At 43.0% G+C, this 23,569-nt stretch overlaps 1 long non-coding RNA gene across 1 annotated transcript in view; it reads left to right on the forward strand.

Moving 5' to 3' along the window:
- Positions 1–20,873, forward strand: part of LOC133505145 (uncharacterized) — a 106,009-nt gene extending 85,136 nt beyond the window's left edge. Inside the window, exons 6-15 of the long non-coding RNA XR_009796158.1 lie at positions 4,206–4,308; positions 5,319–5,385; positions 5,628–5,813; positions 7,272–7,469; positions 8,582–8,772; positions 11,321–11,396; positions 11,711–11,820; positions 17,621–17,763; positions 19,314–19,528; positions 19,917–20,873. This is a non-coding gene — a long non-coding RNA (uncharacterized LOC133505145). The remainder of the gene's footprint in view (positions 1–4,205; positions 4,309–5,318; positions 5,386–5,627; positions 5,814–7,271; positions 7,470–8,581; positions 8,773–11,320; positions 11,397–11,710; positions 11,821–17,620; positions 17,764–19,313; positions 19,529–19,916) is intronic.
- The last annotated feature ends 2,696 nt before the right edge of the window (positions 20,874–23,569 follow it).

The raw sequence follows: 23,569 nt of genomic DNA on the forward strand, positions 1-23,569 counted from the left end.
TGTGTATGGACGTATTCCTCCGTCTTCCCGAGAAATTAGCGCTGGGCATAAATGGTGTCCCATGTAATTGAGCCTTTTTTGCGGCACATAACATGTCGCATCCGCGCACGTAGGTCATGTGACTCGCGAAAATGGCAACGCCCCTGAAGATTTGTAATTGTCAATAAAAATCTTCTCAAAACACAATTAAATGAAAGAGGATTTAACATCACATTATCAAGATAGAGTACATATTACATGACCTATTGGATGCATTGTTATTGCAAAGCAGTGGATTTCCCCTTTAACCACTGTTAATATTAAGCCTGAAACACAGAATTTTAAATCTTTGTAATATTGATCAACTTACCCAGAAGTCCATTCTGTTATATTAGCGCTAGCAGCATCTTATTGTTCAAATTTGTGTACAAACAAGCAAAATCCTTTGCTCCGTTTGCTTACGTCTTTGTCGCTTAACGCATGCTTCCTGCTCCTTTAAGCTTAACCATATCCATTCGTCAACAACAATCTGCACACCTGTGCGTCTCACGTTTACGAGAAATTCCTCAACTGGATCTAATTACACACATATTTTTCTCCCCCTTCTCTGATTACGACAGAGAAGGCGGTGCGAAGATGAATGCTTGATTCCCGTGTGCGTACGTCATCCACAACAGCTGATTAACCGTTTTTACAACAAGCTGACAGTTGCAGGTATGCATCCTTCTGCAAACTATAATTTAGGCAACGCTCGCTGTCACGCTGCGATCAGGCATGCTAGATTTATTGTGGCCCTAAATTAAATGTGGCACAACCATCAGGTGTCTTCACGGAGGCTGGCGCTCTGATTCATTTTTTGGCACATTCATACTATTTGTGCAAGTCATCATGTGTACTCGAGAATATAATATCCTTAGCAAAGCTGGGTAGTTGTAACAGGCTACATTTTGGGGACAAATAAATGATGCTCATCAGTGTAGCTTTTTTGCTTTTATGTGAGTATTTTGTTAATAAGAAATGCAACTTTTACTTACTTAAATAGAGCTACTCTACATTTTGCCTGCTACTTTTGTTATGATTTGGTTTTTCTTGCGCAATCTATCTATGTTAGTCTGAGAGACTCCGAACCAATCAAATTGAGCCAGGCAGAAAAACAACTGCAAACAAAACCACTGCCCAAATAAAAAGAATACATTTTGAATTGACTCTTTCACCTCAAGCACAGCAAGGCGGATCTACGATTATCGGTGTCATAACCGAACCAGTTCAACGGATCAGTTCATATTTTGAGTGGATGTGACTTGAACTTGGTTTGTTAATGCCTGATAAACGTTATTAAGAACTGGCTCTTTCTAGTGTCTGTGAACAGTTTTCGAACAACATCATTATTGTTTCGGGTGTTTGTCAGGAACTTCCAGGAGAAAACACACTATATCATACAGTATGTCAGGTGGGGAACGCCATATTTGGCAACCCTTTCAGCATGGCTTCAATTGACATTCATGTTTACAGCACAGATGGACAAGTGCGCGAGGTGTATTTATTGCTAGGGAAATCCATCCATCCTTCCATCCATCCTTGCATCCATCCAACCATCCATCCATCCATCCATTTTCTTAGCCGCTTATCCTCACAAGGGTCGCGGGAGTGCTGGAGCCTATCCCAGGTGTCTCCGGGCAGGAGGCAGGGTACACCCTGAACTGGTTGCCAGCCAATCGCAGGGCACATTGAGACAAACAGCCGCACTCACAATTTAGAATGTCCAATTAATGTTGCATGTTTTTGGAATGTGGGAGGAAACCGGAGTGCCCGGAGAAAAACCACAGATTCCACACAGGCGGGTCCGGGATTGAACCCGGGACCTCAGAACTGTGAGGCCAACACTTTTCCAGCTGATCCACGGTGCCGCCTACTAGGGAAATGCCTTTATTAAAATATTTTACCATAACATAATGGGATTTATGTTTTATATTATACAAGAAGATGGTAAATATTTGGGTTAATATCGTCAGGCCGAGCTGCTATAAATGCAGTTATTAATTTTCTTTCACCATCATTCCTCTCATACTGTTGTTGTTGTTTTGCACATAAAGGACAGAAGGCCTGTTGCTGTTTTTTTAATTTAGTTCCTCATTTATAAAAAAAAAAAAAACACAAAAAACAATACCATTTCCCCATGATTTTGAGATTATAGGGTGAAAGTTGCAGCTGGCTACTACAGTGGACTTGAATGGATCGCATTGTCTCATAGCATCAAATGCATTGTCTCATAATTGGATCTTCCCTTTTCGAGGATCTCTCGGGACATTTGCTTTTTCCTCATCAAAACTAAAAAAGCCGAGCGTTGGGAAGGGGCCCGGACGTATCTTGTAGTTTTTAAGTCACTACCAGCGCGTGTCCTGCTTGCTGAGGGTGAGACCATGGAACAGGAAACTCGTGTTTGTTCTCCTTTGTTACTGCGGCAACCAAGCCTTTTTCCCCTTTCCTCAATCAAAATGCATAAGGAGCCGTGACGTACGGTATTGATCACATGGGATACACATTAGCTCCAGGTATGCACTCAGTTGGTAAAGCGTTGGCCTCACATTTCTGAGGTCCCTGGTTCAATCCTGGACCCGCCTGTGTGGAGTTTGCATGTTCTCCCCGTGCCTGCGTGGGTTCCCTCCGGGCACTGCGGTTTCCCTCCACATTCCAGAAACATGCAACATTAATTGGACACTCTAAATTGCCTCTCAGTGTGATTGTAAGTGCGGCTGTTTGCCTGCGATTGGCTGCCAACCAGTTCAGGGTGTACCCCGCCTCCTGCCCGTTGACAGCCGGGGTAGGCTCCGGCACTCCCCGCGACCCTCGTGAGGATAAGCTGTGAAGAAAATGGATGGATTTACTCATTTGCAGTTGTGCCGGCTTCACTCCTAGATAAGCAGAACATTTGGCTTATCTATAGCAACAGTAGCTGTGATATGACAGGTGGGAAAATAAAATAAAAAAGAGATGCAAATCGATTCGAGATGACACACGAGGAACAAAGCAGGGAAGAGGAAGGCCGATGACTGGTGCCAGGCAGCTGCGAGTGTATCTCCGTGATTGCCGATTGTCAGACAATACAACACGGGGACCGCAACCGAAACTTCCACCATCATCCGCAATACGGAAAGAACAACGTGACGCATTTGGTCCAGCTCAGCGGAGTCAAATGTACAAATAGCGCGTGTCTGGAGAGGACGGGCTGCGAAAACACGCCGCGCGTTTGTGACCTCAGACATGCAAGCGCGTCTCATTGCGTGTGGATGCGAGGTCATAGGGCACACACACACACACACATTAACTGATCATGTCGCCCGAGAGGAGATTAGAGCGGGGGAAGCCAACATTGTTCGAGGGTAAGGGTGAAGTCTCTCGAGTCCACATATTGTCATGGCACGCAGAGTTTGGAGTTAAAACTCATTTCCAATTTACTTTCTCGAGAGCGAGGCAGCAGCTGCACATGAAAGAGAAACACGGGCGCGCACGTGCATGCGCCGCATTCACTTTGCGTTTTTCACTGCTAAGAGGATCTTAAAAATCGCTCACGGAAATTGCTTTGCACGGAACTCATCCATCATAGATGCTCGTCGCGAAAAAAAACAGAACCTCTATTGTCATGTACAGAATGCTTTATTGAACTTTTTTTGTTGTTCCCGGTGGGGAAATTCAAAACGAAGTTTGATGTATCCCACATTGAGATGTAGTTGTTGGGGGGGGGGGATCGCTGAAGTTCTGGCTCAAGTCTTTTTCAACGACCCTTATAAATTCTGAACGTGGTTCGCATGCCAAAGAGAGTCTGCAAGTCAGATCCTCGCTTCCTCGGGCCGAGTTCCGACATCATTCAGAGGAGCTCGAGCACGCTGCTAAACTTTTGTTTTTGCCTTTAAACGTGACACAAAAAAATGGAAATAAAACCTAATTTTTATATCATATGTATTATTTACCTGCAAAGGTTCTAACGTTCTTAACTGTTGTGCAATTGCCACTTTTAATATTTCAACTTAAACAATAAAACGGACGCTCTTGAATGACAAATGACGAAGGTGTAACTCTTCCTCAATTATGATAATAATACACGATGCGGATGTTGATGTGGGAGTTTTATTGCTGTTTTGAATGCAAGCATGCTTGCTTAGTTGTGTGACTTGCGGCGTGTATTCTCTTCACACTTTATGTTAAGCGGGTTTCTTCTTTTAGAGCAGGGGTGCCCAGACTTTTTTACCCCAAGATCTACTTTTCAAGCAGCCAGCCTCTCGCCAGCTACCGAAGGGGGGGATGATAATGATGCTCCCAAACCGTTTTAAGGTAAATGTTATGTTGCCCCCTATATTCAAAATACACAATTAGCTTTTTGTGAACTGTACTGTCTGCGCTTTCACCCTGGATCAGGCTGTGCCAAGGTGGAATTTTAAAATGACACACCATCTCATCCTGCACTTTCTACTTTGGCTTCAGACCAGACCTTTCCCACTCGGAAAAAGAGAAAATCTCGTCCACTTTAACAGTATTTCATTTTGAACTTTCTCCATTCATATCAAAAGTAAACATAAGCAGCACGTCTAGCTCGTCTTTGTTCTATGTTGCCCAGACTGTGTTGCTAACTAAAGCAGCAGTGGTGGACGCTGTCATTATAAAACACATTGATGGGCTGCGTAAGTACTGTAACATTTGTAATTATGAGTGTACGTTTTTAAGAGCAGGGATGGGAGGCGTGTGTAAGGTAGACTAGGAAAAAGGGTGTGGCGGAGCACCGGTCGTTGTTAGAGAAAGTTCCGAGTGCTGCCTAAAAGAAACCAGTGGCTTCCTCTTTTCATTTTTTGCAGTACGTATGTGAATTGTGCCGTTGGATATAACAACCAGTCATCCCTCACTCATTGAATCAGATTGCAAAATGCCACGAACTCGAATAGCTGTATGTTATACTTTCAATTTGCAATGGATTATTGTTTTTTTTTTTGCACACAACGCAGAATATCTACAAAGAGACTGCTTCAGCGGTGCACAATAGCGCACGCGTTTGCGATCGATGCATTGAGCACCCCTGTTTTAGAGTAAATGGGGAAAACTGCCAACCATAACCAGAATAATTCTTTGATGCTTTATTAAATGAACACTCACAAGATATACTGACCATTTCTTTGGGCGTTTTGTGAGACTTAGGAGGCCTGACTGTAGGAAATATTGAAATTCTCGTTTGACTTTGGGAGTATTTATGTTGATGCATATGTTGACTTTACCGAGCAAACGGAGGGATCGAGTGAAAACTGAGAGGCGCCAGCTGAGCGATACTCACGTTATTCACTTTCTTTCTCCAGGGACAAGAAAAAAGCGCTGCTGCAGAAAAAAAGAGTCCGAGAGGGAGTACGGAGAAGAGCTGATCAGGTATATAGCTGCCCTCTCTCGTGTCACGTGTCAAACGACTTTATTTCCCTTGGTCTCTTTTCTCCTAATTTCCTACAAACTAATTAGATCGCTGTCATTTCCCCTACAAATCATCTGCTTCCTCTACTTCATCTCGTCTCTTCCTTTTCATTCACACGGAGGGTGGAAAAGGAGGTGCGCTGGGGGTGGGGTGGGGGGGGGTCCTTTAAAGTCAGCTGAGATCAACTCTTGGATGACTGCAGGAGATCGTGGCCTCTACGAAGTGCCAGTGAGAAGCGAGTCCGCTATGAGGAGCGCGCAACAGATGGAAGCACTTCTTTCGTTGGCGTGGAGTCACGTTTCTCACACTCGGCTGTGCACAGATGCGCGGACGTCGATAAGCGGAGAGCGACGCGCCGCGATGCAGGGAGACACACTTCGACCCGCATGTGCGCACCCATGCGGAGGCTCTCGTATTTCCGCAGGGGTTGAACGGACGCCGTATTTGTTCACATTGTATCTGCAGCTATTCTTTTTTTTTTTTTTTTTCTAAGCCACTAGGAGCCTGGTGTGTTCAATTAAGCTGATTTATTTCTCCACTCAGCCGTCCATGATGGCTCCACAGCCTCATCTGGCATCCTATACCGAGTAACATGTGATGATACTCCACACGGAAGGCGCAAAGGCTTAGGAACAGAGGACGAAGTCCCCCTATATTGCGCCAGTTTTAAGTCGTACAGCACCATTCGTCAAAATCCAAGATTTCTGTTTTCAAACCTGGTAGCGACAAATGCAAGTCAATGAAAGCAGATTAATTGCATCGTAAATGTCAAAATAAAACTCAGCACTCCATTTTTCACACAAACAACAATGCTGAGCAACTGAATTGGATACTTTATGTATGGATGACAGAGTTTCTATTTTGTGCAATGCACATCTTGTAGGTGTCTCTTGCATGCTATATTATGTATTTAAATAAAATTGCTGCTGAAATGATGCAAATTTCCCCACAATGGGACTAATGAACGCTATCCTATCTTATGTTTGCAAATATTTATTACAAATATGATTTTTTTTAACCTTCCCACATTCTGAAGGGACGTGGCATGCTGTGTGGGTGTGCGTTTTATCTATGTTTACATATCTTTATCATATTGATAGACATTCATACAATCATCCATTTTCTTTGCCGCTTATCCCCACAAGGGTCATGGAGAGTGCTGTCTATTTTTGAGCACGTATCAGTTACACAGTTACACAGTTCCAGTTTTCGATTTTTGAATATTTGACGTTCATACTGTGATTTACAAAAAACATCTAAAGAGACTCACCAGTTACTCAGTATTTGACAATTTTTTTTTTAAATGTCGTATTTATCCATCCATCAATCCATTTTCATTGCCGCTTATCCGCACAAGGGTCACGGGGAGTGCTGGAGCCTATCCCAGCTGTCTATGCATATTATGTATTTAAATTTCTTTTAACCACAATTGCTGCTGAAACGATGTAAATTTCCCCATTGTGGGACTAATCAATGTTATCCTATCTATTATTCGAAATACGAATATTTTTTTTGAACTTTCCCACATTCTGAAGGGACGTGTGCATTGAAGAACTAATTTCTTGTTCAAACCTGGCATCCTGCGTGGGTGTGCATTTTATTTATGTTTCCATATCGATGGACATTCGGATATTTATTTTTTATTTATGATATATTGGCTTTGTGATGCTGATGTTCAAAGTTGGTTAGTCTCTGCGAAAATGGCCATCCCGTCGTAACAAGTATAATGATCCACCAAATCACTTCTTTCAATGTTTAGCGTCTGTTCGTAATGATATCTTAGCAATTTGCATGCCTTTGAGCTTCGCCTATCCACTCCTCATCCTCTCTTTTGTTTGCCACGAAGGTGCTCATCAGTGACTTAGAACGTGTTGACGTCGGATGCAAAAAGAACTTCCGCCTTTGCAGCTGGGCAGTCGGATGCTGTAATAAAATAGCGTGCACCAAGCACCTGTTCAATGCGGATGCCTTCGCAATGCCGGATGCTGGATTTGTTTTTCGGAACATCCAGAGAAATCCCTTTTACGGCCGCAACGAGTCAACGGTCAGTGATTTCCGTGGTAAAATATGGAATTTCGCTGCGCGTGTGTGCGCGCATCATTCATTGATACAGTGCAAGTGGAACAAAGTCGAAAACACACTTTGACAAATAGAAGACATATAAGGAGTATTTTAAGATAAAACGATAAACATGCGTGAATAAATGGTCAGGAGCCCTTTTCCGTCTCTGCTGCTGCATGTGACGTTAAATGATGGATAATATAATAATCAATTGTAGATTGCCATTCAAGTCGTATGTTTATGGAGTCGTGCAGCTTCTTCAGATTTTTATTTTATTTATTTGCTTCTCTTGTCAGAAGAAGAACTCTCGATTTTGAATGGAAATGATGAATGTTTGGGATTTGGGGTCAGATTAGTAGGTGCATGTTTTTGTTCTTGGGCAAGCTGTTTTATTTTTTTATTGATTTCTTTTTGCTTGCTGCCAAAACAAGCATCTATTCATTTGAAATACTATCTGGCGAAAGAAATGTGTTGTAAATCACATAATAACATAAAAATTCCTGCTCCGAATGGCTGGCAGACAGTGAGAGAATTTTTGCACTGCAGTTTTAATTACCTTCCTCGTCCGCATCGTTTCTCAATTACACGCTTGTGAAATGAGTCACAGAGTGTGAGATGATGTCACTGGCGATTTCTTTTTAATTGGTGATTCATAACAAATTAAGACGGCGCAGCGCTGCCCTTTCGAGTTTCGCGGTTGAAACGTGGACATCGTTTGCGGTGCGGTCATCCCTCTTTGTCTGGGGCTCACACAAAGATTGAATCATCATAAAGCGGGAAAAATAGAATGTTGCACTTGATGAGGTGGCAGCCCCCACCACCATCGCAACACACACACACACACACACACACACTTGCCTGCCCTTAAAAGCAGCCTGCCGTGTGAGCAAATGAGAGAGTGCTCCCAGATTTTCCCATCATTCCTCCCTATAATCCCCCCAGACCTCCTTCTGAGGGCTGAATTTGCACGATTGCACTCCTCGGAGGGTCAAACACACGCACAGAAACACATGCGAGCGCAAACGCATGCAGGCTTGACAGTTTTGTATATTGCTCTTCCTGACATCTGCTTTTTTTTTCTTTCTCTCTCAACAGAATGATGTGTTGTAACGGTTCATGTTATGGAGCGAGCAAACGCACACAAACACAGTCTTGCAGCAGTTTGCTTCATGAACAAAAGCAGTCCAATCCTCAGTCGCGAGGATTTTTTTGAACTGCAAAACCCCTCCGGTCTCAGGATTCATCACACGGAAACAAGAGTGTGATTATCTCAGTTATGACCAGAGGTGGGTAGTAACACGCTACATTTACTCCATTATTGAAGTAACAATTGTATTAAATTATGCAAGTCTGAGTAGTTTTCATGCGACACACTTTAATTTTTCTATCAAATTGGCCAAGGGTGAGTCTTGTGGTGACACAAAAATCTGCATTCGCTGGCATTTTCCGCTGCCGCTGATGCTTTTACTACGAAGATAGAGCCCAAAGTCTCTGCGTCCCCCCCAGAGATGCAAAGTTTTCAAAGTGACAATTTTACAGTACAGGAACAACAGCGTGAGACTCGCTGGTTGTACACAGCTAGGCTCACATTACATCAATGTTTATCTTTCATACAAAGTAAATGAATGGGTATCTCGTGCATCTGTTTCTGCCTAAAAATGTCCACATTTCAGCCTACAAGTACTCCACCTCAAACTTGAGAAAATGCGTTATGGTTTTCTATTTTAGCTCTGGTTGGTAAGCCTTGTGCTGTTTCTCAAGTGTAAATAAACAGATTTAATGTAAGACCACTTCTCTAGGTTGAAGGTTCCTTAGTTTGTGTTACTTTGTCCATTTTCTTAGCCGCTTATCCTCATAAGGGTCGCAGTAGTGCTGGAGCCTATCCCAACTGTCACTGGACATGTGGCAGGATAGATGCTGAACTAGTTGCCAAGCCAATCGCAGGGGAGATAGGGACACACAACAGTCTCTGATTTTATTTATTTTTGTTTTTGTTAATGATTCTTTTTTTGAGCATGTATCACAAGTTGCACAGTTCTAATTTTAGATTTCTCAATATTTGACGTTCATACTGTGATTTACAAAAAACATCTAAATACACTCACCAATTACTCAGTATTTGACTTTTTTCTTTTTTAAATGTATTTATCCATCCATTTTCTTTGCCGCTTATCCTCATGAGGATCGCGGGGAGTGCTGGGGCCTATCCCACCTGTCAACAGGGCAGGAGGCGGGGTACACCCTGAACTGGTTACCGGCCAATCGCAGGGCACATAGAGACAAACAGCTGCACTGACAATCACACCTAGGGGCAATTTCGAGTGTCCATTTAATGTCGCATGTTTTTGGGATGCGCGAGGAAACCAAAGTGCCTGGAGAAAACCCACGCAGGCACGGGGAGAACATGTAAACTCCACACAGGTGGGTTTGGGATTGAACCCGGGACCTCAGAACAGTGAGGCCAACGCTTTACGAGCTGCTCCACTGTGCCGCCCAGTTACTCAGTATTTGAGTGTATTTAAATGTCATATTGGCCCAATTAATATTTGGAGGACTAAGTTTTAGTCGGGTCATATTCTAAATCAAACGTATTATTGCTTGATTTCTTTGATTTATCTTGGGCTGCTCTCTCTAACGCTGGTCTGCACGGCAAATCGTTAGCATTCTGACACATCTACAACACAATTTGGCGCATCTTCTGTTTCGCTTCATAGGCTGGCATCTTTTGATGGAATCTTTTAATGGCTCTTTTTCAGCCAATCTCCCCATCCCTCAAAAAGTCTGTAACATATTTAAATGAGCTTTAGGACTCACAACTGCAACTCTCGTGAGTGCATATTGTATATATAATATATAAGTATGCCTCGTTGTGTGCGGGGTGAGTCGGCTGATGTGATTAACTGGAGCCAGTGGCGTGGATAACATTTCTGCCTCGACTTCGATGCAATGGAATGTAGATGCTGCTCTTTGTCATAGTTAAGGTTTTGCCGTCCCCCGAGAGAGCCACGCTTGTGCACACAAACACAAATAGGAAGACACTAACCCTTTCCTGTGCGTGCGCTCATAGTCTCAAGTGCGTATCAAGCTGTTGATTCACACTGGAGTAGAATTGGAACATCCAGTTCCAAATTGAACCTCATCCAAGATGTGATGCTGACATGCATTTGCAGCATTTTCTGCTTTTACTCATCTCAAATGAACTCATTTGCTTCCATGAAAGCTTTTTCTTAATTGATAAGATTTAACATCTCTTCTCCATCTTTCACTTGATTTCATTTTTTATTTTTATTGTTTTATTATTTCTTTATTTGTTTATTATATTTAATGTATTTATTATTATTATTATTATTATTTATTATTACATATGTATTTATTATTTATTTGTTTATTTTTTATTCCGTGTTTTATTTTAAGCTGCCACCTCTCCATTGTTCCCCAAACCGGATTTGGCTTTTGGATCATCAAAAATAGGAGCGTGCATGAATGTTATCGAGCACATGAAGTGACTTACGAAGAAGGATGTACATGTGGTTTGGTCTCATGTGGGTATCTTAAGGCATTTCGTGCAGATCAGTAATGGTTTTTAAAAACAGATGGAAGTGGTATCAAGCGAGGGAATTGGTTATTTACTCCTGCGGCAGTTGCTATTTGAGGCGGGTTTCAAATGTTGCCATTGACCTGATGGCACATTCTTTCTCCGCCACAGCACATTTAAGCGATTCTTATTTGATCTCCCAAGTGTATTTTGTTCACTTGTTATCTATGGTACCATGTAAGTAATTTGCACTGCATAATCGTTTAAGCATAAGAATGAGTAAATGTATTTATTTTCAGGGACGTGTTGACAGAGTCTTGTGGAAGAGCCGAGACCAGGCCTGAGCAGGACCACAGACAGCAGCTGTCATATTGGGTACAGTAGTGCGAACACACAGTAGCAAAATTGGGAAAGAAAGGGCAGCTCCCAGGCTTCAACATAATGGACTGTTCCGACCTGTCAATCATTCGTACAATAATAGCCAATCAGATAGCCCCATTGTCTTAACCCCTGGCATGACACGCCGTTGCCGCCGTGTTGTCCCACAAGCAATGCTGGTTGTCAGTAGCGTCCGCTTGGAAAAGTTAATGTTACGAAGAAAACGGTCCTCAAATGCGCTTGGGGAACGTGCAATTCTGATGAAAGCTATCCTGTTAGGTTACAAGGGGCCCGCTTGATTCATTTTCCAGAGCCTAGAACACAGTTGACGAAGTGTCTACGATGGATTAAGGCTTGCGGAAGAGCGCACGTACAACTAAGTGTGGACAAGATCAACAAACACAAGGCTGTATGTTCGAAGGTAAGTGAGGGAGAAGTATCTTCTCTGAGTTTGATTGAATTATTATCAGTGCAGGAGAACAACTTTCACTTTGTTAGCATATCACTGACCTGCTGAATGAAGTGTGTCATGTTTTATGCGAGAGAGAGAGAGAGAGAGAGTCGAGTTAGGGATATGTAAATGCGCCACGTCATGCGAGAGAAATGTCTATTTGCCCGTTTGTGTCACATCAGACTTTTCTGGGTTCAATTACGAGCCAAGTCAAATGAATACACACACTCACTTATAAAGACTACAATGATATTACTCATGATCTTTCCAAGTAAAAAGCTTTACATACGCAGTATGATTCCACAATTTTATCCTGTTGGATTTCAATATGAAGTTTGTGAGGCGTCAAACTTTTTTGCATCGATCGCCAACGTTTCGCCGTAACTCTGACGTTGCGTCCTGCTCCGTCCAAACTCTTAATCCCGTGTACATATTCTCGCGTGAAATAGTTGAGACCTCTCTGTAGAACTCTCTTGGACAAGTCCGACGCATTTGGCAAAAAACATACCCCAATATTATCTGGATTACGCAATAGAGAATCCAGTTCAAACCTGTTCTGTTCAGTCGCCATTTTAGAAGCTTGTGGGACATGGCAACTGTAGCTCAGGGGGCGGAGCTTAAGATTGCCAGTTGAAAATTTCCATTCACCGGAGTGCTTGTTAAAAAAAAGTAGATAGATAGATAGATGATTAGATAGATAGATAGAGATAGATAGATAGATAGATAGATAGATAGATAGATAGATAGATAGATAGATAGATAGATAGATAGATAGATAGATAGATAGATAGATAGACACATTTAAAACTGATCTGCCTTGCATTCATCAAACAGTGTAGATGCCTTTTCTTTCTCTGCCAAGAATGATTGATGTGGTTTCATATCCCAATTAAGAGTTGAAATTGAACTTACAAATGTTAGAAAGGGGCGGCACAGTGGGTCAACTGGTAAAGCGTTGGCCTCACAGTTCTGAGGAGCCAGGTTCGATTCCGGCCCCGCACGTGTGGCGTTTGCATGTTCTCCCCGTGCCTGCGTGGGTTTCTTCCGGGCACTCCGTTTTCCTCCCACATCCCAAAAACATGCAACATTAATTGGACACTCTAAATTGCCCCTAGGTGTGATTGCGAGTGCGACTGTTTGTCTCTACGTGGCCAGCGATTGGCTGGCGACCACTTCAGGCTGTACTCCACCTCCTGCCCGTTGACAGCTGGGATAGGCTCCGGCACTCCCTTTGACCCTCGTGAGGATAAGCGGCAAAGAAAATGGATGGATGGATGGATGGATGGATGTTAGAAAGGGAGACACTGCGAGTTGGTACCATTTGTTTTGATGTGGAACCATAATTACGGTGCTTTTGCATTAAAAAAAAAAAAACAAAGTGTGTATAATTCAGCGCTCCCTTGGCTTCCCAATGACCTTGATTCAGCTGCGCAAACACGTTTCGTCCCACAGACAAACCCGCTTTGTCTTGAAATATGTGCCGGGGGATCAAAGGGAAACTGAACAATTGTCAGATTGGTTAAAAAAAGAAGGAAAGAAAAAAAAAAACATTGGCAGACCTATTTCATCATCATCCCTGACACAAATAACATAAAGTTTATGCCGGGGGCCATTTATTGTGTCACGTTATTGTTCAATCTGGGTTTCCTGGCCTACACCCATGGAAAAGGAAGTGGTCACTTGGGTACCGTTTTTAAACACACCCAGCAGCTGTATACACACATACACGCACACACCTATTATACATACACGCACACACAAGAGAGAAAGAGAGAGTTAGGATATAAGAACGCACAAACCAATTATGCCCCTCACACGCAAATTCTCCCCATAAAGAGGAAGTGTTGTTTTCTCTTTTGATGCGACTCACGCAACCAAACCCTTTTTAAACGGTGTCACAAAACCTCAAGCGTAACACTCTCGCTTGGGCGTGCAAAAACGCACGCGTACTTATTAGTCTTTGCCATTTTGCCTTGACACCCACTCCCGCTGTTCTTTTTTGTCACACTCGCACGAACGTACAGTAAATTTGCAATCGGAGATGAGGGACCGCTACAAAGCCTCCCAGGCCAATTTGACAGCTCGACTGATTTTGACTTATTTTTAAGATGAGAGCTGTATCTTAACAATTGCCATTGCCAATATTATATTTTGGTTCAGTTTTGATTAATACCATCAAATGTTATGTCAAACTAATGATTGTTCCGAAGCATTTTAACAAGTTCAGTCACACGTTATTTATATAATAGGCTATAGAAATAAGGCCACCCGTCTGCCTTGTTTGTTTGTTGTTTTTGCTTTTGTGACATCCTGTTAGAACTTCCTGTTGATGTGTCCACAAAGGCGAGAGCCACAGTAATAACTGTGTGAAAGCTGGAAGTTGCGAAACTCAACAAAAACACGTGCGACGTGAATGACTACAATCAATTACCGTACATGCGGCCGGCCTGCCGTTCGTCTGCGTGGACACGGTCGTGTTGGGGAACAAAGCCAGACCCGACAATATCTGAGACCGGGATGTTTCCAGAATGTTATCTCGGGGGCCGATGTCAGCCAAGGCTTGCGTATGAAAGCTTGACAACCAAAGAGAAGAAGAATACTTGCCAGTACCAGTGATCTAAAAAAAAATTGGCCACCAAAACGGAAGTCGCCAGCCGCCATCTTGATACTCCCAAAACAACCGTGCCGACCTGTGCGTTAATCGCCAGTTTCGTGGCTGTGAGAAAACATTCCAGAGGTAAGTTAGAAAGATTTACTTTGACACTGTTAAACTTTGTTTGTAAAGGTTTTTATTATTTTCTGATGAGTTAATTCACTTGAACAAAGTTTTGTTTACGGTTGTTGTTGTTCACGGTTCACTCTTTGCTTCACCTTTACAGGCCGACAGTTTTTCGTGAAAAATTTCATCAGTGGATAAGCAAGAAAATACATATCCTCTGAATTTTTTGATGAATTTCATAAAACAGACCCCTGCAAATTGAATTTGATTTTCAAATGCGAGGAAACAAGTTTAAATTTTCTGTCTGAAGTAGGACGTCGCAGAGACAACAAATGAACAATGCGTTTCCAATGTATTTTCCCATTGCAATTCCTTTTTTCCAAAAATATATCTCACTGATTGACTTAAAATTGAATGTTTTTATGACAAAAGATGCTTAGATTTTTGCTGTGTTATGATGATAGTGCTTTTTGGGAAACGTTAACATGTCACGGAAATCGGGCCTTAGGTGATATGCAAGGTTTCTTCGTAGTCACGGTGTTCTATGTCTTTCCTTTGCACTTGGCCTTTTTTGGCTTACCAAGTCGAATTAAAAATCTTTCATGTTACCAGAACTGAAAAAATGTCAAGCTCACGCGACCATTTTTAATCCTACATGCCAAATTTTGAGAAAAACCCTGCCATAATCCAATCTGTAAACTGTGTCTTCCACACGTTTTGGGACTACCAAGATGGCGGCCACCTGGCTCCAACCAATCGACACACCTCTTTTTTTTTTTTTTTTTTAGGTCAGTGGTTAGTACTTGTGTTAAAAGTGGAAACTTGACCGATTGAAAAGCTGTGATTTGCATTAATAAATTGCTCAATGTGGAAATCAAAGCCTTTCTATCAGTCACACACACAAGGACACACTTTCTTTTACTACAAACACACAACTATAAAAAAAATATACATCAGGAATAGTTTTTGTCTTTTAATGGCTATAAATAAAGTAGTAAATGACTATAGATGATGTATTGAAATAACTAAATATTAGCGGTGATTGATTACTCTTTAATGGCTACACATTAAAGATTTTATCTGTAAATAGCCATATAACTATGTATATATACTTAGTGTGCTCGTTCTTACTATTTTGTACACATAAATTAGTAGTATGTGCATACGAAGTAGTAGTTTGTGTATGCATATTAGTAGGTCGTGCGCACAACCCACTTCTTTGTGTGCACAAACTAATAATAGGAAGGTGAAAATAAACAACTGCACCAAATTTGAATATGATTGACTTGGACTTGACATTTAACGTGCTGCCTGCCTTTTCAGCCGGGTCACCGTTGGAAAAGAGATGTTATGTTTTAAGTATTATTTTAGTTGGTAACAGATCATATTCAAACTCATGTTAAATTGGACTCTGCACACACTTCTTTCATTGGGAAAGAAAAAACAACAACAACAAATGCATCGGGCCTTACAGGAATATTATTTGCTCTACCCACTACAATGACTGAATGAAGAAGCTGTTTCCTGACCAGACTTATTGATAGTGTGTGTACGTGTGCGTGTGTGTGGGTGTGTGTGAGAGAGAGAGAACTGAACATACCCAAAAAGATTCATGTGACCATAAAATAGTGTTAATGTTGCCATATGCACAGCCACAACAACAACAAAAACATCTGCAACTTAGTGCAGTACTTTTAACTTTTTCAAATTAGACGTGGGCTGAAATATCCATAATTTTGCAGTGGCAAAATGATGCTGAATTTTAAAGCTGTAGTTTTCGGTATTATGTACTCTATTGTAAACATGAGTCACAAAGCGGCTGTCACGACTCACTTTGATCGACCTGTGAAGCTCGATAGATGCTTTTCATTGACGTCACGCCGACCGACCACGTCTTTTTGTTTACGACGCCATTTTGGACGGCGAGATTGTGTCTCCATATCATGGCTAGGAGGCGATAAGTGTATACTGTAATGTTTTAGCTACGGTTATCATTTGAGCTTTTATCGTGAAAGTCCTTTGACAAACGAAAACTGTAACCAGAAGCGATTGAGGCGCTCGTGCTGGAGTGAGGACTAAAGAAAGAAGCCACATGGGAAACTTGAGAGCAAGTATCGTCTCGTTATTAGATTCCGCTGTAGTATTTCTCGTATATAGCAAGTGTGGTAATTGCGATTGCGTACGTACGTACGTACTGACCGGAGACGACGATAAGTTGCTGAAAACTTATTTGAAATAAATTCTCTTGATCACCTCACTCCCAAACCAAACTCTGTATTTGCTAGATATTAAGTTTCACGAGAAGGCACAAGGTACCTGTGAGTCATGTGAGTACTTTGGGACAGAACTCAAGCTGTTGCTTAAAGACTGTAACTACACAAACGGCGATGAGCTGGTCAGAGACCGCATACTTTTCGCTGCCAACTCACCGAGTGTGCGTGAAAAGCTACTCAGCCAGGGGCCGGTGCTCACGCCGGCATAGCCTGCTCCCACGAGTTAGCAAAAGCGCAGCTAAAGGCTATGGCTAGCGACAGCCACGAGGTTCAAGTTATCCACCGTAAACCTGGAAAGCAAAGTTTCACTGCTTGTGCTAGTAGGCATATTGACAGCCCAAAGACCTCCATAAAGATATGTAACAAGTTGGGAGAATACCACGGTAAATTAGCTGAATGCCCAGAAAAAGATAAACAATGCTTGAAGTGTCAGACCTATTTTTCTGACTGTTCTTACAACCATAAGTCACGCCGTAAAACGCTTATTAGCAAGAAAATATTTACAAAAAGATCACTAAAAGACACGAGTTGTATTGTATTTTTGCCGTCCAGTAGGCGTCGTAAATAAAAGTCATGTGACTCATGACGTTACGTGAAAAGTATCTATAGAAGACTTTGTGTGTTCTTGCGTCGTCCGATTGGTGAACTTGAGTCAAACATCGCTGCGCTGATCCCGGTAGATTGGAGAAGCAGCGCCCTGACACAGAAGTCGACAACAAAAGTAGCACGTTTTTACACAACTGCGGTTATTGCGGTTGAACTTTTTGTCATTGTACAGTTAACTGTGGCCCTGGAAAAGGAGAAAGCCCGGAATGCGCTGCAGGAGGGGAGAGAGTCGCTTCACAAAGAGTCAGAACTCGAGGTGACGATCCACAGGAAGAAGAGCCAGCTGCTGCTGACAACAAACCACCTCAGCACAAGGTGTAAAATCCATTATCTTGTTCTTGTAAATTGAATTACCACAATCTATTATTGTGCTCACTTACATCTTTATTTTGAGAAAGACGCCTGTTTTTTTTTCCTCCCCCACAGCATATTTTGTAATTTAATTACTTTAGATCAGATACTTCCCACGTTGTGTTTCTGCTCTATGCCTGGCCGATCACGAATGTCCTTGCGCGATGCGTATTTGTGCAATAAATGTTCCGCCGTGTCAATGAAACGCCCTTCGTAAAGGCACGCCGCCATTGTGTTTGTACCGAGGGAATAATACGGGTGGTAGAAAAAAAAAAGATGCAGGAAAAGCGAGAAGGTTGAGCCACAAAAGACCCTGGACGCAAAACAAAATAAAACCTTGAAAAGTGCAATAGAGAACAATGAAGCACAACGCGTACACAAGACATATGCTTGGAAATGTGTTGTTTAAGACACTCTTCTGGCATTTATTTGAAGTGCATGGGAAATAAATATAGTAAAATGTATCTTTTTTTTCCGTCAAACTTCACACACACGCCAAAACTTTAGGGCATGAGCCAACAGAATGTCAGCATGTCTACTTACAGCCATTAGTGCTAGCGCTAAGATACAGAAGATTTTGTTGCCTGTAGCATCTTAAAAGTATGTGAACATAGTTAAAGCAATCCTTGAATGTATCTCCTTTCCCGAGCACCAGTTACAACCACCACACGCTTTTACCCACTTTATTGTCACAATGTACATAGGGTGATCCATTGTCGTTGGCGTTGCCATGGTAATGAGTGTATCTGGTAGCATTTGAGTTGATAGCATAATCCGGCGTAAAACTGTGCCAAACAAATATGCGTTCATCTGAGATGACACGCTGTGGCGACCCCTAACGGGACAAGCCGAAAGGAAAAGAAGAAGAAGAAGAAACTATTGAGAATGACATTACAAAGCCACACATATAGATACATAATACAAGCCAAGGGCGGCACGGTGGATCAGCTGGTAAAGCGTTGGCCTCACAGTTCTGAGGTCCCGGGTTCAATCCTGGATCCGCCTGTGTGGAGTTTGCATGTTCTCCCCGTGCCTGCGTGGGTTCCCTCTGGGCACTGCGGTTTCCCTCCACATTCCAAAAACATGCAACATTAATTGGACACTAAATTGCCTCTAGGTGCGATTGTGAGTGCGGCTGTTTGTCTCCATGTGCCCTGCGATTGGCCGGCAACCAGTTCAGAGTGTACCCCGCCTCCTGCCTGTTGACAGGTGGTATAGGCTCTAGCACTCCCCGCGATCCTCGTGAGGATAAGCGGCAAAGAAAATGGATGGATAAATACAACATTTAAAAAAGAAAAAAGTCAAATACTGAGTAATTGGTGAGTGTATTTAGATGTTTTTTGTAAATCACAGTATGAACGTGTACCCCACCTGCTGCCCATTGACAGCTAGGCACCAGCACTCACTCCCCGCAACCCTCGTGAGGATAAGCTGAAAAGAAAATGGATGGATGATTGGAATACGAGGCAAGGCTGTCAAATGTAAAATAATCTAAACATTATTTTTACGCTCAGCTCGACGGGAAAGAAAGGGAGCTGCCAGAACTGCGGGAGGAGAAAAAGACAAGTGAGGAAAAAGAGAAGGACAACCGGCGGAGGACAGGAGGAGGCTGGAGGAGGCGACTCCTCAAGAGCTGCAGATTTCCAAACAGCAGGTGGCACTGCAGCTGAGTCGGGCTCATAAAGACTTGCAGCAGATGGCGGGGAGAAATACTGAACTACTTAAAGAGGTCTGTGTTTAAAAAAAAAAAAAAAAAAAAAGTCAAAACGGAAACCTTGACGCCGGTTGTGAAAAGTGGAATGTGAGCGTATGTGAATTGTCAACAACTCCCCCCCTATTGCCATCTTTCTCAGTCTGGCTGCCCCGAAAGGTCAGTCTGTCTGGGGATTAGATCCCTGACCTTTAACCTCACTCTACAGTCACATGACATGCGAGACGAGGCAAACATCAGAACTCGTCTCCGGCTGCGCGTTTCGTGCATGTGAGCTGATGAGTCTGTGCGTCCGGTGCTTGCCACGTATTTATGTGTTGCCACCGGAATGCGTTTTACGCTGTCGGATAAAAAGCAGCCTGCGTGTGACTTGGATCTAATAGCCCTGTAATCCCGCTCTCGCTAGGAGCCCTTAATGATGGCTGTCTCTCCGTGCACAAGATCACACACACACAAAACACACGGCCGGATGTTTCGGCACACGGGGCAGGAAGGAACTTCGCGCCCCGGAGCCAAATGCAAGTGCGCGACACGACGCAAGTGCATCGGTGCAAAAGCTCCACACGATGGCGGTAAGCGTGACGGGTTGCGCGCGGCTTTTTTAGCGCACGAAGTGCACACGGTGACGCGTGCACATATGCGGAGAATTACTGGCCGATTAAATAAAACCACGCGGAAAGAGTGCACGCTCATGCGCTGTGTAGTGTTGCACTGCATCATTGGGATCCCCCTCAAAGCGAGGAGCAGATGTTGACTTATGGACAAGGTTGTATGCTCTCTGCAGACTAACACACACAAACGAGTACGCCGTTGCCACACTGTATCATGTGTGATCTGTGAATTCTCATGATGACAAATTTTGCACAAACACGGCATACAAATGATCTAAAATGGTAATCCGCAGTTCACGGGGAACTCAAAATCAATCAATAAAGTTCATACAGCGCTGCATGCAACAAAGTACATTACTCAAGCACCAAAGCAAAGCAAATTTATTTGTATAGCTCATTTCATACACGAGGTAACTCAATGTGTTTTACCAGATTAAAGGCACCTGAAATCAAAGAGACAAAACCTTTAAAATGGCATAAAAACAATAAAATTGACCAACAAAATATTTCAAAAAAGACAATTAAAACCGCATACAGTGCAAGTAATATGATCAAAAAGTGGATATATACTAAAAAGCATGAGAGAAAAGAAGAGTTTTCAACCTGGATTTAAAAACATTCACATACCTCTGTTGGCAACTTATCCCATTTGTGTGCTGCATGAACCGACGATATTGACTAAATCAGGGGTGTCTGGACTTTTTTTTACCCCAAGATCTACTTCTCAGGCGTCCAGCCTCTCGGGATTGACAGGTGATGTTTTTTTTTTTTTTTTTTTTTTTTAGAATGACCAATGATGAAATAGAATGACCAAGTCACAACGATCTACCCACTACAAAAATCCATCCATTTTTTTTTACGCTTATCCTCACGAGGGTCGCGGGGAGTGCTGGAGCCTATCCTCACAAGGGTCCCAGCTGTCAACGGGCAGTAGGCGAGTACACCCTGAACTGGTTGCCGGCCAATTGCAGGGCAAATGGAGACAGACAGCAGTCGCACTCACAACCACACCTAGGTGCAATTTAGAATGTCCAATTAATGTTGCATGTTTTTGGAATGTGGGAGGAAACCCGAGTGCCCGGAGAAAACCCACTCAGGCACGGGGAGAACATGCAAATGAAACACAAGGGGGGCTGGCATCAAACCCGGAACGATGCTTCGGTGGCGGCTTTCGCTGTTGATCTATATTGTGTGAAAAGTGACTGCTGTGCGGCCAGTTGGGATTTTAGCCCGTTCACGTTTCTCATTCTCAGCTCGCTTTTCGGCAGAATGTCGGCGTCGTATTTTCCATAAACAGTTCGAAAATGCCGCTCCATATTTCACTCCACTGGCAGATGAGCCAAACGCGCTTCGAAAAGGACATTGTTAAAAAGTTGTCCGCCTCCCATTCCGTATGAAAGTGATTTTGTCTTCTTTACTGCCGCATCCATACTTGTGTTTGTTATGATTTCCTAAGCGAGGGCTTAAAATACGGGGGAACTCACTGACGGCGTGTTTTGCTGTACTGTCGTTCTTTGCACATGGTCGGTGAGCTACAGTTAAAAAAAAAAAAAAATACGGCTGATGTCTTTTTTTTTTTTTTTCTCGGCACTCCGTCGACTGGTCGATCGCGATCATGTCACTGCTGTGTTTCATTGATTTTTATCGGTATGTTTTTTTTTTTAACCGGCCCTGTTAGTGCGGCGCTAGCTTTAGCACGGCGGTGCTAGCATTAGCGTGGCAGCGCTAGGGTTAAACTATGTGTACCATCTTTCGTTTTAAATATCTCGTGTTTCAATGTGGGTTACAGTGTGGGAAGTTGGGGCTTTTACACGGCTGCGGCGTATGTATGTACCAAATGGTATTTCCTTAACAAATGTATGTATGTGAGGCTTATAACCAGGTGCGCTCTGCAGGCCGGGAATTATGGTTTACCTTTTGGCCCCTTCCACCCAAAAGGAATTTGGGATATGAGTGAAATTGATGGAATGACACAATCAAACTTTTCACTCTTGCAAGTGACAAAAGTTGTTTCTTTTATTCTGCCACCACCCAAAATGTGACGCTGCTCTCAGGAAAAGCAAAACGCGAATGTCGGGCGAGAGAGAGGAGCTAACTGCTTCCTCGTTTCATCCTTGGCTGGATTTTGCTCAGCTTGATGAGCAGACATTTGCATCTCAACCCCAAACCCCACCTGGGAACGAGCATTTCTCTCTTTTTTTATTTAACGTTTCTCACGCCTCAACCTATCTGAACAAACTGCGGCCGCCTCCCATTCGCGTAGCCAAAAAAAAAAAAATTAGGTGACGCACATCAACATGGGAGCGTGGCTGAAACCGGACAGCGCAGCATCGAGCACGCGATGCGTTTGGCGGAGGGCAGGTCGCGGTGGAGTTAGTCACAGTGGACATTTGCAGCGTGTGACACATCCACAGAAAGCATCATGAGGCCTGGAGTGGAGGAGCAGGATGGCGCTCATTGTTATTAATATCATTCCCGCTAAATGGTGACTAATGATATTCCTCTCTTCTTCCACTACATTTGGGAGGCATTGGAAGACGGGTGTAAAGGAAGTGTGTGTGCATGTGTGTCTCAAGGAACTCATTTCCCTTCTCGCTGGCACACATGGAAGCCTTTTGGTTTTCACTCCCTGCGATCTCACTTTTCCCACTCCAGCTGGAGGACGGCGCGTGGACGTCCTGTCCCCGAAGAGAGGGGAGACGGGAACAACTTTGTCCACTCGCTCCCTCCTCTTCGGTGCGGCAGAGGGGTCGATCAGCCCGGACCGCATCGATTACAGGATAGGGGGGGGGAGATTTTGTTCCATTAAAAGAGGTTCAATAAAAGAGGCAACACGCTGGTTGGTAAGATAATGAATCTGGGGTGATCTTTACTGGTGGTTGGACCACCCTGTAAGTTGCTTTTAAAGTAATTTCAAACACATTTTACTTCCTCACAGTTTTGAGGTTGCGGGTTCTGATCCACGCTTTCCTGTGTGGAATTTAGGACTTTTTTTTTTCTTCTTCTGGGTATTCCAGATTTCTTCTACAACCCCAAAATATGCACGTCATCTTATACATATGTATTAAAAAAAACTCCACAAAGTAACATGTACACTCGTGTGAGTGAGTCCGAACGGTTTTGTTTATATGTGCTCAACGATGATTTATTGGCATTTGTGCCATGTCATCAAAATCAAAAGTGCAAAACATATTATTGATTGTCATGCACAAAATGCCGATTAAGGCCCATCAAGGTTACAAAGTTGCCTAACCTGATGCAAACGTGAAAGCAAAGCAAATTGCTGACAAAGTTGTACTCAAGGCCCACACAATTACTTCATTCATTTTTTTCTTTTTTCCAAAATGGGATTTACGTACTGTAATTCCCGGCCTGTAGAGCACATCTGGTTAAAAGCCTCATGCAGTACATTTGTAAAGGAAATACCATTTGGTACATACGTAGTGCC

The sequence above is a fragment of the Syngnathoides biaculeatus genome, chromosome 8 (genome assembly GCF_019802595.1).
Source record: "Syngnathoides biaculeatus isolate LvHL_M chromosome 8, ASM1980259v1, whole genome shotgun sequence".
NCBI lineage: Eukaryota > Metazoa > Chordata > Actinopteri > Syngnathiformes > Syngnathidae > Syngnathoides > Syngnathoides biaculeatus.